At 39.4% G+C, this 15,232-nt stretch overlaps 1 protein-coding gene across 2 annotated transcripts in view; it reads right to left on the minus strand.

Annotated features, from left to right (window-relative positions):
• Positions 1-15,232, minus strand: part of brat (brain tumor) — a 39,520-nt gene that overhangs the window by 16,716 nt on the left and 7,572 nt on the right. The window contains exon 2 of one of the 2 annotated variants that reach the window (XM_011308560.1): positions 6,791-6,929. The exons of the other annotated variant lie outside the window; for it this stretch is intronic. The gene's annotated coding sequence lies outside the window, so the exon portion shown is untranslated. The remainder of the gene's footprint in view (positions 1-6,790; positions 6,930-15,232) is intronic. 2 annotated transcript variants of the gene reach the window in all.

Genomic DNA, 15,232 nt, shown 5'->3' on the forward strand with positions numbered 1-15,232 from the left:
GCCCCTCCGAGAGTTATAATATAGTAGACAAAAAGGGAATGACAGATGGAAATAGAAATAGTTTTTATGACTTCCCATTAATCATCGGAACCGCCACAACTGCACGGAATGATTGCGTTTTTTTTTTTGGTTAAATTCTATTAGCTAAATGTTAGCTTCACTCGACCCAATTCGGTCTTTTCATGTTTTTCCGTCTTTTCCCTCATATTAAAATGGATTTTTAAAAATTTTGAGGAATGAGGAGTTGTACGGGAGAGAAGTGTCCGTCGCAAATCGATTTTGTGGGCCAGGTCGAGTGGGATTTTACCATCCCGCGTGGATGAATAATTATTTACAAGCGTTATACCCTGACCTGAGAGAGGATTGTGCTGTTGCACAGAGTCCACCCGGGAATTTCGTTTCCAATTATTGCCAATCAGCCCCGAGGACGTCATCGGTGGCATCGCCGTGTTGGCTTCCGGTTTGTCACTTGATAGTCGACCCTCTTCAGATCAATCTCTCGGCAATATCCAATGGCTTTGATCAATTTTACTCATTTATGCAATTATCATCAATTGGCAGTGACTAAAAAAAACTTGACTAATAGATCAATTTCTCCCATCCAATGCCAGTGAGGACTCGACTATTCAACGATTAATCAATAAATAATGATTTCTTCGCTAATTGTTCGTGAAATTTCTGACTTTTTGACAAATGAATTAAGTAGATTTAAGAGTTATTATCCGAAATCAGAATCCAAATACCAAAGTAATCCGCAAGATATGACTGAATGGCTCGTAAAAAATTTTATTTCACCCCCCCATGCCAATGTTTTTTCATCACTCGTAGGAATATTCATGGTTTGCCTGTGGGTGTCCACCTACAAGTTTTCAACGAGAAGTGTACACCATGCAGACAGGAATACTTGATACATCTCATAAATTTTCATTGTTCCCCCATTCTGTATACATCAGCCACCACCGCACTAGTCCAACGTTGCGCATCCCACCCACTTTCCACCCCCTCCTGAATGCAGAGTGTCGCAAAAGCTTCTCCAAAACCGTCTGCCACCCCCTGCGTACTGATACGTTTTGTTTTATGCAACATCTCGAAACTTTCTGAATACCTCACAAGCCCTTTAAAATCTCCACTGCTCCACCACCCCTTACCCACCACCCACCCCTGAAAAAACTTCCCTACAACGATTTCCATGGCTTAAACGAGAATTACCATTGAGTAATTGAGTAATTGATTGAAATTGGTTCAAAGTAATAATGAAAAAATAAATTAAATCTACTGGCCCCTTGGTCTAGTAAGCGATAAATCGAATTACTCTGATTCCAATTTTATCCGGCCGAGCATCAATTATTCAAACGGCAAAATAAAAATCGATGTGGATCGACTTGTCGTGCAGACACTAAACAAAATTACAACTCTCGTTTTTTTTTTCCTCTCACACGGGAGAGAGATGGAACAAGTGGAGGGGAATAAAAAAAAAAGAAACCGAAAAAGGAGAACTCAACTTCCTGCCATATCGGAAGACGTCGCGTGTGACGCCCCACATCACGGTTAAATTTCTCCAACATTTCGTGATCACACTACTTTATTTTTATCCTATACCACCCCCAATACAGCCCCCCCCACCCTCCATCCAATGAAATTGTCGGGGTATTGACAGGTACCATCGAGTTACTGGAAATATTCCACTCGGAGAATTGTTCTTATCCTAAAAAAGATTTTTGAGACCATCGAGTTGTTGCGTTGAAAGGAAATCGAGATCGATTAAACTTGGACTTAAAATAGTCGTAGAAAAAATCGATTATTATTTTTAGAAATTATTAGAGTATTGCATGTATTACATAATATATATAATATATAATATATCAACTCCGACGAAGTCAGAAGGAGAAATGAGATATTTGACTCGTGTTATGGTGCACCATTTCACTTGTTTCGGAATCATCGAATCGAGAAGTCAACAAAATGTAAATACCCAAAAGGTATACATGTGAAAATGAATATATATTGGAGTATTTGGTACGGTTTGTGACTGTTTCAAATAATGATTCTGCAAATTCATCCGGAGATCGCGTATCACTAGAACACTTTACATCGGCCCTAGAATTGTTTACATCCGTGTACTCCCCATTTCGCAATTGACGTTTATGAATAAACACGCATTTTTAAACTCACACCTCAAGTGTCACTTCCTGCGCAATAATTGTTTTATTTCTGACGTTTACGGAATTCATTGATTTGTTTGTTTTTCACTTACATTTGTTTTCGTGTATAACATGAATTGAGTTACTCTACACGCTCGTTCTTTTGAAGTTGATACAATTATGAATTTTCCATTAGCCTCTCATGTCCATTATTCACAGCAATAATTGTCCACCCGAACAATAGCTAAACTACAATTTCGAGACTATTAAAAAACCAATACCCTCGAACTGAAACCCGGAATGGTTGCATTTGAACTGATAGCAGTGCCCTATTGTCCCGAAAAAATGAGAAATTTATTCTCCCGGTGTAAATTTCCGTGTAAAATCCCCAGAAATAGTATGCAAATGTCAAATAATTTTTTCTAAATAAAAGCATAATGTCTGTATAACAAAAGCCATTTTTATTTTTCATATGTGCACCGAGTGACACAAACAAATACCAACAATACAGCAGTTGGCACACGGTTGCATTATGCACCGCGAGTGTCAGAGTTAATTTATGCAGGAGAATCTGCACTCGTGCATGCACAATATATGAAACGTACACGTAAGCGTCGTAATAATCCCCCGCGGGGAGCAATGGACACATTGAACGCAAGTAGACTCAATGCTATTTGAATTTTCCAGAATAGTACCCCACCCCCACCCCCCCTTCAACGATCCTCATTTGCACGCATTATAAAGTCCAGTGAAATTATGCTGACTATTAAAACAGCTCAAATTATTCACATTTATCAATTACAACTGCCATTTCCAGCAATTCCTTCATTACAGATAATTATTCGTTGTTTTAATTCGGTAATTAATATTTGAAACTAATACTCAACAATGTCTGTCGAATCAACGGAGAGAGAATCCCCAGAATATTTATTGGACGGATTAAAATAATATTAAAAGGACGGATATTTGGTGATATTGGCCCGATCCACGTGAATTCGTCGTTAATATGAAAAATGACAGAAAAAAATCGAGATGATGGTTTGTCTCTCGTGTAGACGATGTCTCCCTTGAATTCACCCTCAAAAAGCCCCCCCCCCCCCCCGATAGATTTGTACACGCGATGGTAGTATCAAGGATATCCCCACAATCGTGCCCCTCTCAAACCACCCTCATTATTCTCCCCTTCCACTACCTCCAGCTCTCGGTGACGCCTCATTGTAGCAAGTATATATCCCACAACATTGCAATCAAGCGTCTGTCTCGTACGACCCAAGAGACTCACTGACGCCTCACGCGCCTTTCCGGATTTAAAAATAAATAACACAAAAGGAAGGAATAAATGAGGAGCGGGGAGGAGTTGTTCAGCAGTTTATGTGGAGAATAGGCGGGTTGTGAAGTGAAGAAAAAATCATGGATTATCAAGAGAAAAACTTCACTCGACTAATATCTCAGCCAAATTACAGACAAAGGAGGTGAATGATGGTTCAAAAAAATAGTTCATTTCGTAGGAATAAGGTAAAGCAATGTGGAAGAGATTTGAAGGCGATAAGAAATTTTTAGAACCATTTAAAAATGTGAGGTGGAGCATCGCCATCTTCGACAGCCCTTGCGGTGCAGGGAGGCTTAAATAAGATGGCGGTACGCCACCTCACATCTTTAAACGACTATTAAAATTACTTATCCTCTTCGAATTGCATTCAAGTCGTTCCATCCTGTTACTCCGAAGTGAACAAGTTTTTCTGAAACACAGATTTTCGAAACCACAAATATTTCCCGTACATTTTAGTCTCTTTTTACGCCCGAGGCGCTTCTCAAATGGCAGGTCTCACTGGAAATTCAGGCGAATTCTAATTTTTCAAGGATCATAAATTTTTTCTCTTCGTAAATCCTTTTTCTTCAATTTCGAGACGGACGGATGAAAAAGAGTGAGAGAATATAAGGATAATCGAGTGCGTAAAAGAATATACGAACTCACGATAATAATAACAGTTGGTAGAATGCCCCGGAAGAATTTCTTGGTGCGACGGTTGAATGCGTGGGAAATTCAACGTCAGCCTTGGAATAACACGTGAAAAAGATTTAACCAAGAGAGTAAGGAGAGGGAGGAAGAGTATACAGTGTACTATACACTGCGGTACACACTAGCTCCTTTGCAGATGGTTATCAGCAAGCCCAAGCATGAAACATAACAGTTTTATAGAAAACAAATTTTCGTGCAATTTCCCACGAAAACAATTTTCTCGCGTTCGTGTTTTGGTATGAAAAATCCGGAGAATTTTATGATTGAGGAGTAAAGGGAGTTTGATTCAAGAAGCCTGCAGCTGTGGCGATGATGCTGGTATTCTGTCCAGTGGTGAACAGTGGAGGATGCAAGAGGAGATAAAATTCGTGGGTGAGAGGGTGAAAATGGGAGGATAGACTGGTCAGTTTGGAGAGCTCTGCACGCTAGTTTGTGTGGGGCATGAAGTATGACTGACATCGGATATTATTCCCAGCCCGGGGAAAATAATTCACTTGAAAAGCCTCCAATTTTTCCCATTCCCCAGAGTAACATTAAATATTCGAGGGTTAATTTACAGATGTCGGTGGTAGATTTCGAAGACAGATTTTCCGAAAAAAATGGCTCTCTGTTTATTTGTCTGATTGTTTCCCACAAATGGTTCTTGCTTGTGAATTATTTGCTGTTGGAAGCCTGAATGAAGATTGTAGGATAGTTTCAGAAGATCCAGCTCTTCTTCCCATCAAAACAATCTGTCGAAACCTGTCCACAATACCAAACCCCAAAGCCTCACAAGACCACTTGTTTTTCCCTGAAAGCAACTAGAGTTAAGATATTCCCCCGAGTAAATTGGTCACGTAATTACCGCCCAACGGAGACAAATATCCCCCTAGTTTTCATTTCAACGGTAGGGAAAATTTCAAGAATGTACTTTACCCCACCTTAATTCGTTTCAACTACAAATTCCTCCTCCTCCATATCCTCCTCTTCCACCCAAAAACTCCATCCGTCTTCTTTTGAATTTTCTTATCTACTACAGGCTTCCCGCTTAAATTCTCATTTTCCCCTTAATCCCCAACAGTTTAATTAACGATAAATTAAACCTGACGTTTTTAATTCACGTCATAAAGTTTTCTGAGGGTAGCATTGGAGAGATTTTCATTTAGCATTCTAATGTATTTTACTGCTCAGCCAGTATTTTCGAAATTACATTGGCAATTTATGGGTGTGAGTTCGGGATTTTTTATGACTAGAGAGGGGAAGAGAGTGCAATGAAATTTTATGGAGTGCCTCATTGAAAAGAACGAGAACTTTAATTATCTCCACGCAATTCCCACGCGTTTCAAATCCGAAGATAACCGAAACTTCTCGAATCTCAATCTCTCTATAACGCGAGAATTAATCCAAAACCAATTACTTTAGAGGCAAGAAAAAGTCTGTCAACCGATTTAGAATTATTCTGGGGTAAATCCGGTGGAAGTTTCGTGAAGGGGTGGCAAATTCATGGTAGATTAAAGCTCATTTTCCCAATCTCGTGATAATATAACGCGCAAAAAGGAATGGAGTTCAGCCCCACGTGATATAAATCGAAGTACCACCTTGGGGCGATGCCGCAAAGTGCACCACCGCTGCACACGAGACAACGATTAATTTTGCCGCACATATCCACATGCATTTTCCACCTCCCTCCCCCTCCCCCTCCCCCTCAAACCACCCAAACCCCGTGTCCCCAAGGCGATAAGCGCGTCTGCGAGTTTGCCTGAGTTAGTTTCAGAATTAATTGGCACCACGTCAACCACACCCGTGATCAAAGCACCTGAATAATTTTATCCCTCGTCCCTCAAAAATTAAATCCGAATTCCCCCATGATGATTAAATAACTGGAAGTACAATTAAATATTTTCGATACAAACTAGGCGCCGATTCCCTTCCAAAAACGGTATCTGGGTATTTTTTTACAGTTTTGTTGCACTCTTTGATGGTCACAGCTCATTTACCGCGGTCTATCAAATTTCCAGACATTTGTTTTTAATTAACGCGGAATTACCCCAGGGCAAAAGCCCCGGTTGACGCTAAAAATAAAGCGGTAGAAAATTTTTGGTGGAGAAATTATGCTCTCCTGTGACGGAAAGTTTATTTCTATCAAAGGAATTTTTTGACTTGATACGTCGATGAAAAATGACTGCGAAAATTTCGCGGGAAATACAATTGAATTGAACAAAAAATAGTTGTAAAATGCGGACAATCCTAAAAATTATTCCCACTAAATAAAATATTACCGAAAATGTAATAGTACTCTCAGTGAAAGATGCGGAAGCTCTTGAAGGATAATAAAATTAAAACGAGCGCTGGAAAAATAGAATGCAATTTTCCTTTGAGAGGAATTCCCCTCGCGGAAGGAATATGCAATTGTATTCCCGCAAAAACCCATACCCCCACGACAAACGGCAAAAGCTTTTACATCCCTCCAGAGGCTCAACCCATTTGAGGTCACAACCGCTAAGATTAATAAATTCCCGGAGTGAAAATCCCCAACTTCCGCAAAAGTCAGCACGCAACGTTTTACGATACCTGTCAACTCCACAAAACCGATAACAGACTATCGTAATTAATTCCATGATTAATGAGCGATTCCCTCATCAAATCTTACCTTTTTCAACAAACTCCTCCACCAACTTTCCACTCCCTCGTGTTTATTATTGTTATGTATGTACTGTATTTCTGTACGTGTGTCAATTTGATGTTTAAATACGTCAAGCTCTTCAGTGTCGGATCACGAAGAAACTCACCTGCAACAAATAAATAAATAAATAAATAAATATGATCTTTTAAAGGATTTAACAATGAATTTAGGCGAATCGAGATAGATGTCATCACGTGAGAATTATTGATTTATAGCAACAATAAATATCAATTACAACGGTATTAAATTGTGCCCAACTGAAGGCAATTAACGGAGGAGATAGAGTCGTAAATAATCCCCAGGCACAATTTTTCCAGCGACTCAATCATTTTTTTTTTCACGGTTGAGAGACGAACGATGATGTAAATAAGTGGAAAAATAAATACGAAAGCAATGCATCAAGCGGCAAATTTATTTGATGATGTATGTACCACAGACGTGCATTTAACGGCGTCAAATGAGGCTGTTATAAACTCAATGGGGACTGGGATGCAGTCGACAATTCTCACCGCAGTATTCTCATGATAATTGATGATACGAAAGTGGCAAGACCACGTGGAGGAATTTCCCCGAGGGAATTCCACGCGGATATATTTTAATCTTGCAAAATATTCCGAAAAAAAACCCAGAATTTACCCAGAAAACCACAGAATAGATTCATACCCGTTGTCCACATATTCATCAAAACTTTTTTAAATCAAATAAAAATGCCTTATAATTTTCAACCGAATGTCAACTAATTAACGTGAATGATTCGTAAGCGAAAAAAGTGTAATTTCCGGACTTCTCACCGGCAGTGGTCGTTGAAGGGTGAAATTTCAGGGGTTTTTACCCAACGAAGTAATTGAAAAAGTTTGTTAAATATCCCCTTCGGATGGATCGATTGGCGAACACGATATCTCGATTAACGGAAGCGACCGGTCGGGTGAGACTTCCGGTGTAATAGACACCGGATTGTTCCGAGGCAGTCGAACCCATATGACAGTTTGTTTTTACTCTCCCTGTGATACCGAACACCGAGACATTGATATAATTGAATATCCGAGAAGAAGACATTGTCCACAAGAAAGAGCCTCTCAAGCTCATCCTCGGATATCTCTTTTTTGTGAACCCCGGAAACAACCGACGCCAGGTACAACTGCGATAAACCGTAGTCGAGTAATTAGGTAATTACCGAAGTTTACCGGGCCGAAAATTACCCGGTGAACACACGTGTTCGTTAATTGCAGTTAATGCTCTGGGGAGGTATCATATGGGCAACCGTTGAGCCCACGATTTCCCTCGATGGAGAAATGAAAAAGTCTTTAAGAGATCTTAATATATTCCTCAATATTGGATTGTGATAATAGCGCAGTATCAAAAATATTTGGCGAAAGGTGGAAATACCACTAATTTAATTAAACGCCAGTCCCTGAAGACGTCGGGTTATATCCCCCCGAAAGCTGTAATCTGTAGAGCTACCGGAACATCTACCTGAGGGTAGCATTTGTTGTCGTCTCCCGAGGCAATATTCCTCCTATCCGTAAATTCCGCCGCACAGAGGTATGAATATCCGTACGACAACAGCCGCCTTCACCAGTTTCTGTACGTGAAACACAGCGTCTGAGCACTCATTAATGACGAGGGTACCTATATCCGGCGGGCATATCAGGCGAAGGAGAATTTCAGTGATAATGAGGGTGAGAGGAACACCAGAGGAAACAACTGTGCCTCTGTTGCCATTTGGTATCAGTTCATTTAGCTCTCATCCACCAACAGTTGGTACAATATTGTCGAGGGACAGAGGGAGCCAGTGGTCGAGGGCCTCCGGGGGATTCCCCGAAATGTTTCTACAACTAACAAAGGAGCTGGGAGTTTGGTGGACATTTTGGTGGGTGTTGAGACCCTAGTGGATGTTATTCCTACTGCGTTTGCATCAGCAATAACATGGGAGAAGTTGACTATTCGTTGCAGCCGGTTTCCCTCCATCTTCAGTGATAATGATGTGTGTCTTGCGGAAGTTTCCGGGGGCTTGATTATTTTGGGAGGGGGTTTCTGGTATTTGGCGAGAGTTTGCCGAGTGCTTGGGAAAGATATCGCTTCTGTGCCTAGTGTTTTTGTTAACTCGCCGAGATTATTTCGACATTTTGGAAATTACCCGGGAGATAATGAGACATGAGTTGCTTATTGAACGTAACGATTAGAAAATATTTGTTATTTTTTATATTTATTAATATCTCATTGGCTATTTCTCCCATCTAATTGTTTGTATTAATGTGATTTCTGCTGATAATCAGGAGATAATTGAATTAATAATTAGTTGCCCTTGATATTTTCATTAAGAAAAGGAAAAAAATTGTTAATTGCGCAGTTAATTTTTTTGTTCTTCGAATTTGGAGAATTTACCAGACGCAGTTTTTCCTCGACGTTATTCTCGTATTTTTAAAAATAGACTGATTTCTCTTATCGCCACGAGTTTCCTCTGAAACCACGATACGAACCTCCACGTGTGTCACGCATAAAAAAAAACCGACAATTTCCTATTTATCTACCATACATAACCGCCACAAAACCCGGGCGATAGACGGTAAAAAAAAAGAAAAAAAAATAAATAAATGTGCACCCAAAGAGGCAACAACACTCGCGCCAGTCTTCAACTTCCTGCCGCGATATCACGAGTGACTGTGACTTTCCGCTTGGCTCGGCAAACCCCATCACGACCTCCAAGTTGACGGCATTCCCTGGAAGTAGTGCTGAAAGTGTAGGGAAGATTGGCTTGGTGGAGCACGAGAGTGAGATAAATACGTTGGAGTCGACTTTTGGGAGATTCAAACTCGACAGTTTTCACCCAGAAAATCATTCATATTCACGAGCGTTCCCCTCACTTCTGGGAACTACACCATGATTCACGACAAGATTATAAATTGACCGAAAACCAACTGAACAAGTGTTGGATAAAGCCTCGAAAATTGTACCCTCGTATTTCAAGGGTGATCGATCTTCATAAAAAATTTCCAATGCCGAGGGATTTCGCTTTTTGCCATCTGCTGTCGGATTTTTTAATGAAAAATGAAAGGGAAGTTATATTTATAGTTTGTCCAGTCTACTATATGAAGAATATCGAAATTGGCGAAAATTGTGTGAACAATTAAAATGAGCTATGATAATTAAATAATATAGTTACGATAATTATTTTCTCATTTCAACATGTAATTTCATGGTCTTCATTGAAAGACTTCATAATATTTCGGTTTCAATTCAGGAATGACTCATCATCAGCAAATCATGCAAAAAAAGCAAATCATGAGCAAGAGGTTGACATGGCCAGAAGCTCTGAAGTCAGTCAAAATCCCCATGACTGAATTCATCCCACATCTATCATTCCTCCCACGTCTATTTTTTCAGTGTCTCTGCACACCAATGGAGCTACACTGACGAATTTCACCCCAGTGACGCCCTCCAGAGGGTGAATTCCCTTTCATAACTAGAACGTGACTCCCAAGAAATAAATAGATTGGAAGAGATGAAGTATTGAGGGTTTCAAGTGTCAATGGGACACGAAAAGTCAGAAAATTTCTCACTAAATTCAACGAAAAAAAGCTAAACCAAAAGACCCCGAAGTATTTCATCTAGAAAAATTTGTATAACTCCGCGAAATTTTCCATATCAATTATCCCCATGTCTAGAATTAAATTCATAACTATTCTTTTAATAATTGTTTAATAATCGAGTATTGTCCTAACCTGAAGACAATAAGATATTCATGAAACATGAATTATTCAAAAAATTCAATTCGTCACAGAAAATTCGATAGTTTGATCAGTGAATTGATTCCGTAATTCCCTAGCCTACGAGACCGCCAAAAAATCGTTGTTTTTCAAATTGAAATATGCAAACATGAATGCAGCACGTGGTGTCGAAAAATTCGCAGCTGGCACAGTAAAGCGGAAGTATAACGTACAGAATTAACTCAACGTAGATACAAACACGTCTTTCTGGAGAAGTTGTGAGAGAAGAGGGGCAAAGCAGGTGGAGTTCGTACACCCCCGTTCTCTATCAACACACTTTTCCAAGTAAAATATGACACAACATGCAACGTATGAATATATCCTCTCACTTTCGTACAATTAACACGGAATTAATAGCTTTTACGAAAGAACTCCGCCCACGTCCACCCATCCCACACGATTAATACGATTCGTTGGAGATGATTAATCCGTATCTCGAACATATCAAAATAAACTTCAGCGAATATGAATATAAATATAGAGATATATATCCCGAAACATTATTATCAGAGCAAAAAAAAAACTCAATCTGATGAATTGGTTTTGGTTCTCGTGAAGGTTGGAATGACAGGAATTTAATTTTTTATTCAAAGCGGAGGATGAAAACTAGTTGTGAATGAAAAACAAAACAATTATACGAAGTGAATAAAATGTGTAATTGCACTTTTAGCAGAGAAATATGAAATAAATTTAATTAAACTCAAGAGATTCAGAAAAAGATGAAGATTCCAAAAAAAATCAGGGTTGGAGTACCAGTGACCAGAGTAAACACCTTCAGCAAGTGAAGCATCTGCAAATAGCAGGATTGTGCAACATGACACAGAAAAACGGCCGAATTCCATGGAAAATGGAAAAATGTGAGAGATAAGTTCTCCCAGGATAACTTCAGAAAATCCCTCAGCCCTGAGGTGGAAAATTGAATTGGCCCAAGGTTACACCTGACTCCTGATCTATATTTATTCACCCTGACGCCAGATGCCCGAGAAGATACCACCGGATAGCCAAACGCTTCACAACGGCTTTTGATCCTCTGGTGTGGTCCATTGGTTCACCACCCACTCCCCAAAATTTAACGATTCAATGTACACGACTCCATAATTCCAAGTTGCCAACATTGATTTTTTTATTTATTATTAATTTCTTTTACAACGACTTCTCCTCAGTCAAATTCATGACGTCTGTGGCAAATAGGATTTTGGAGTGCAGGATTCGGAGCCGACGGAAACGCGTATTCGGGGCTTGATAAAATTTTCACGTCTCCGGGAATGTAATCGAACTTCAAAGGTGGAATAACTAATCGAAGTGGTTGATCGAGTTTCAGGTACAATTGCATTAATACCAACGAGGCCTGGGTTTAATTCGTGCTGGGGGCTATTCGATCTTCTAATTAAAATGGTGTGTTAGCTTGATGTACTGCTACGTGATTCAGAGGCTGTAATTACGTGAATTCATTCGCTTTAATCGTTCGGTGCGGAGTGGAAAATTATATCGGGCTATTTCTCGATTTTTAAAAGTGATTTGAGAAGAAAAAGAAACAGGAGTTGAGAGGCCAAAAGCAATAGTAGAAATCCCAGTGTCCCGGGAATTTAGTCAACCGGAAGTAACTCTGGTACCCGATGTGAATATCGAATAAGACAGTCATCATTGACAGGAGAGAAACATTGGTTGCCACTAGAGAACTCCGGATGATTCACGTCACTTCCCGATAGCCAGATTAAATCTCCCTCCCTGGGTTCCCGGGGAAAAACAACCTCCAGTCAGTAATAAAATTGAAAAAAAGAAAAAGTCAATTCGATTCCCAGAGACTGTTTTTCATCTTCGTCTACTGCCATTAGACTTGTAAATCCCGAATTCATCATTCATCAGCACGTACTCCAGCAGTTCAAACGCCGGAGTTAAATTATCTAATTACGCCGGATGGGGTATGATTGGAATATTTCAGTGGTGTGAATAAGTTTAATAGTTGGGGGAGGTTGAATTATTATGAAAGTGTAATAAGGGACTTATTGGTGTGGTAAAGTGACCCAGAAAGTCTGTCAAGGACTGGTGGAAACCGGGAAGCCACTTCCTTGCGATAGTGACGCCAATACTCTGGTGCTAACTCGAAGCATTTGCACGTCTTCGAACTACAGTTCACGTTAGTTGTTAATGACTTGACTGGAAACTCAATCATAAATACTTGGAGAGGGTTTAGCGGGTGGGAGGATTGAATAATTAAAGAGTAATCGAGTTTGCTTCAATGGAATTACGATGGGGGAATGAGCTCGACGATTACAAGAGGAAGAAACAAAATTTTCTAGATAAAAAGTCGAATTAGATAACAAACTCATCAGGCGTTAGAGATTTTGATCAATCTTCATTAGAAACTCATCATTCACCGAAACCCTGACCTTGATTACCCTAACCATTATTTTTCAAGAGAGCAAAAAAAAAGTTTCGGTCGTTACATAAGCGGGTAATTGCGTGAGAAAGGTACGAAGGAAGAGGGACTTTTTTAGGACAGGCCCAATTCTCGAAAAGGAAAGTTTGAAGTATATAAAAGAGAATGGAGAGAAGAATGAAACGGAAGTGGAGGACTTCAGGGCAATAACCCAACAGAAATAAATTAAAAAATCTAAAAATAACTAGATCATTCTCAGGTTATGATAAAGTGATTGAATGTACCGGCAATTTTCGCAGAATAATTGAACTGAAATTCCCAATATACATTTGATTGATAAGAATAGTCTATAATTTAGCAATAATCCTATCATCCAAAGAGAAAGCAATGGAGAATGTCAAACAGTGTCAGCTGATCGTTACCCGATGCTAAACACATCATCCCCGATTCTCAAACACGTGTATCCGATTATTAAAAGTATCTAATTATCCTTTATAAAATCGCTGAAAAAGGCAACAAACTTGGAAAGCTGAAACCGGTTGAAGTTTTCTCGTTTTCGTATTTAAATTTATTTATAAACTCGTTGAGCGCGCGAATGGTGCCCCTCCTGTGTACCACAATCATAACGCAACAAACTTATCGCATTGAAATTATAATCGTGAGTTTAACAATTTGATGGTAACCGTTAATTATCAGTTCAATCGACCGATAAATCCGGACTAATACGTTATAAATTGATGGCACACAGACGGATATATTCGTCATAAAATAAACCGAGGAATCGCATTGCCTCCACTCTGGCACGAGTACAAAGAGAAGCGACAGGGACTAACAACACCATTTAATCGCTGACTCGGGACGACCGAATGATAACGCGCAGCTGGATCCGGTCCTTTTTTTCCCTCTTTTTTTTACTCCTTTATATACCGTGCACCTGGCATATTTATCATCGATTTCGGGTACCTGAACTGGTCAGCGATTTTTCCGGATTAATTCGGTTGCTCACATCATAATTCATGTCACGGGCTTTAATTGTTTCTGCTATTACATTTACGCTAATAGTTTCGCGTGGAAATCATCGATTTCCTGGAGAAATTGGATAATTAATGATAATTACGAATAATAATGGATATTATCAGTTTTGGTGAATGAAGACTTGAGTTAATGATTGTGCGAACGAGTTGGGGAAGTCGTTGATTTGTATTTGATGGCATTTACGAAAATTTGAAATGATATTTTTTGTTTCAGGTGATTTTCTGAGTAAAGAAGGTTAAAGACCGTCATCGTTATGCTTTATAACCCCGAGTGGCCGAGATATCGATCTCGATATGGAAACGGGCAAATAAACTCGACACACGTCATGAAGTGTATGATCCCCACAATGTAGAACAACAAAGTTGACGCTACGAATTGACTTGTGTTCGCTTCCGGTGCTTTGCACATGTCACGTGCGCTTCTAAGACCGTTAAAAAATGGTTCTTTTAATTTTCTTTTAATTTTAATTCCGAAAAAATGGACAATTACGATTATTCAATGCATTCAAAACCAAAAATATAAAATATGACGAGAATGTTGGGAGAAGTTGAGTAGGAGGGGGTTCAAACTTGAAACTCGAAGTACGTAATAATGAGATGACGTAACGTAATGGTTGAGTAATCCGGTGGAAAAAGTAAATGAGAATAAAAGACGGATTTTACTCTCTGGTGAGACAGGGTCGATCAAAAACCCACCCACCTGTCTTGCCATCCTCTATTCTCAACATCTCACTCTGACAGCAATTCCCTTTCCCTTTCTTACTCACGCCTGTCTCGATTGGAATATCGACAAGCGCGGTTTAATCAATCACTTGGCAAACACTTCCTCTCACTCTGAATTAAACCCTTCCATTTCAAACCTCATTCCTTATTTTGTATCATTTTTATCATTCATTACTCGCCAGTTTCACTTGAGACTCTCATCGATTCCAAAAATCCTGACCCATAAATATCCGGTAACCAAACGATACCATTTCAACTACTCAGATCTCATTTTAAAGACCGAAAAAGTGCCTTGAAAATGAATAAAACTTCACAGCATTTGACTCTGCGGTTCGAGAGTTATCGTAAAAAAAAAGACGATGAAACTCGTGAGTAGAAAACAAAAAGTGGATAATGAATTATTGATATCTTTCAATTGAATAATGGGATTTTGACGAGTCAGGCCTTATTTTAAAACTCGTGAAGCCGCTATGGAGATGAATAAATATCACAAAATTCGACTCAG

This window comes from Fopius arisanus, unplaced genomic scaffold, assembly GCF_000806365.1.
Source record: "Fopius arisanus strain USDA-PBARC FA_bdor unplaced genomic scaffold, ASM80636v1 scaffold00060, whole genome shotgun sequence".
NCBI lineage: Eukaryota > Metazoa > Arthropoda > Insecta > Hymenoptera > Braconidae > Fopius > Fopius arisanus.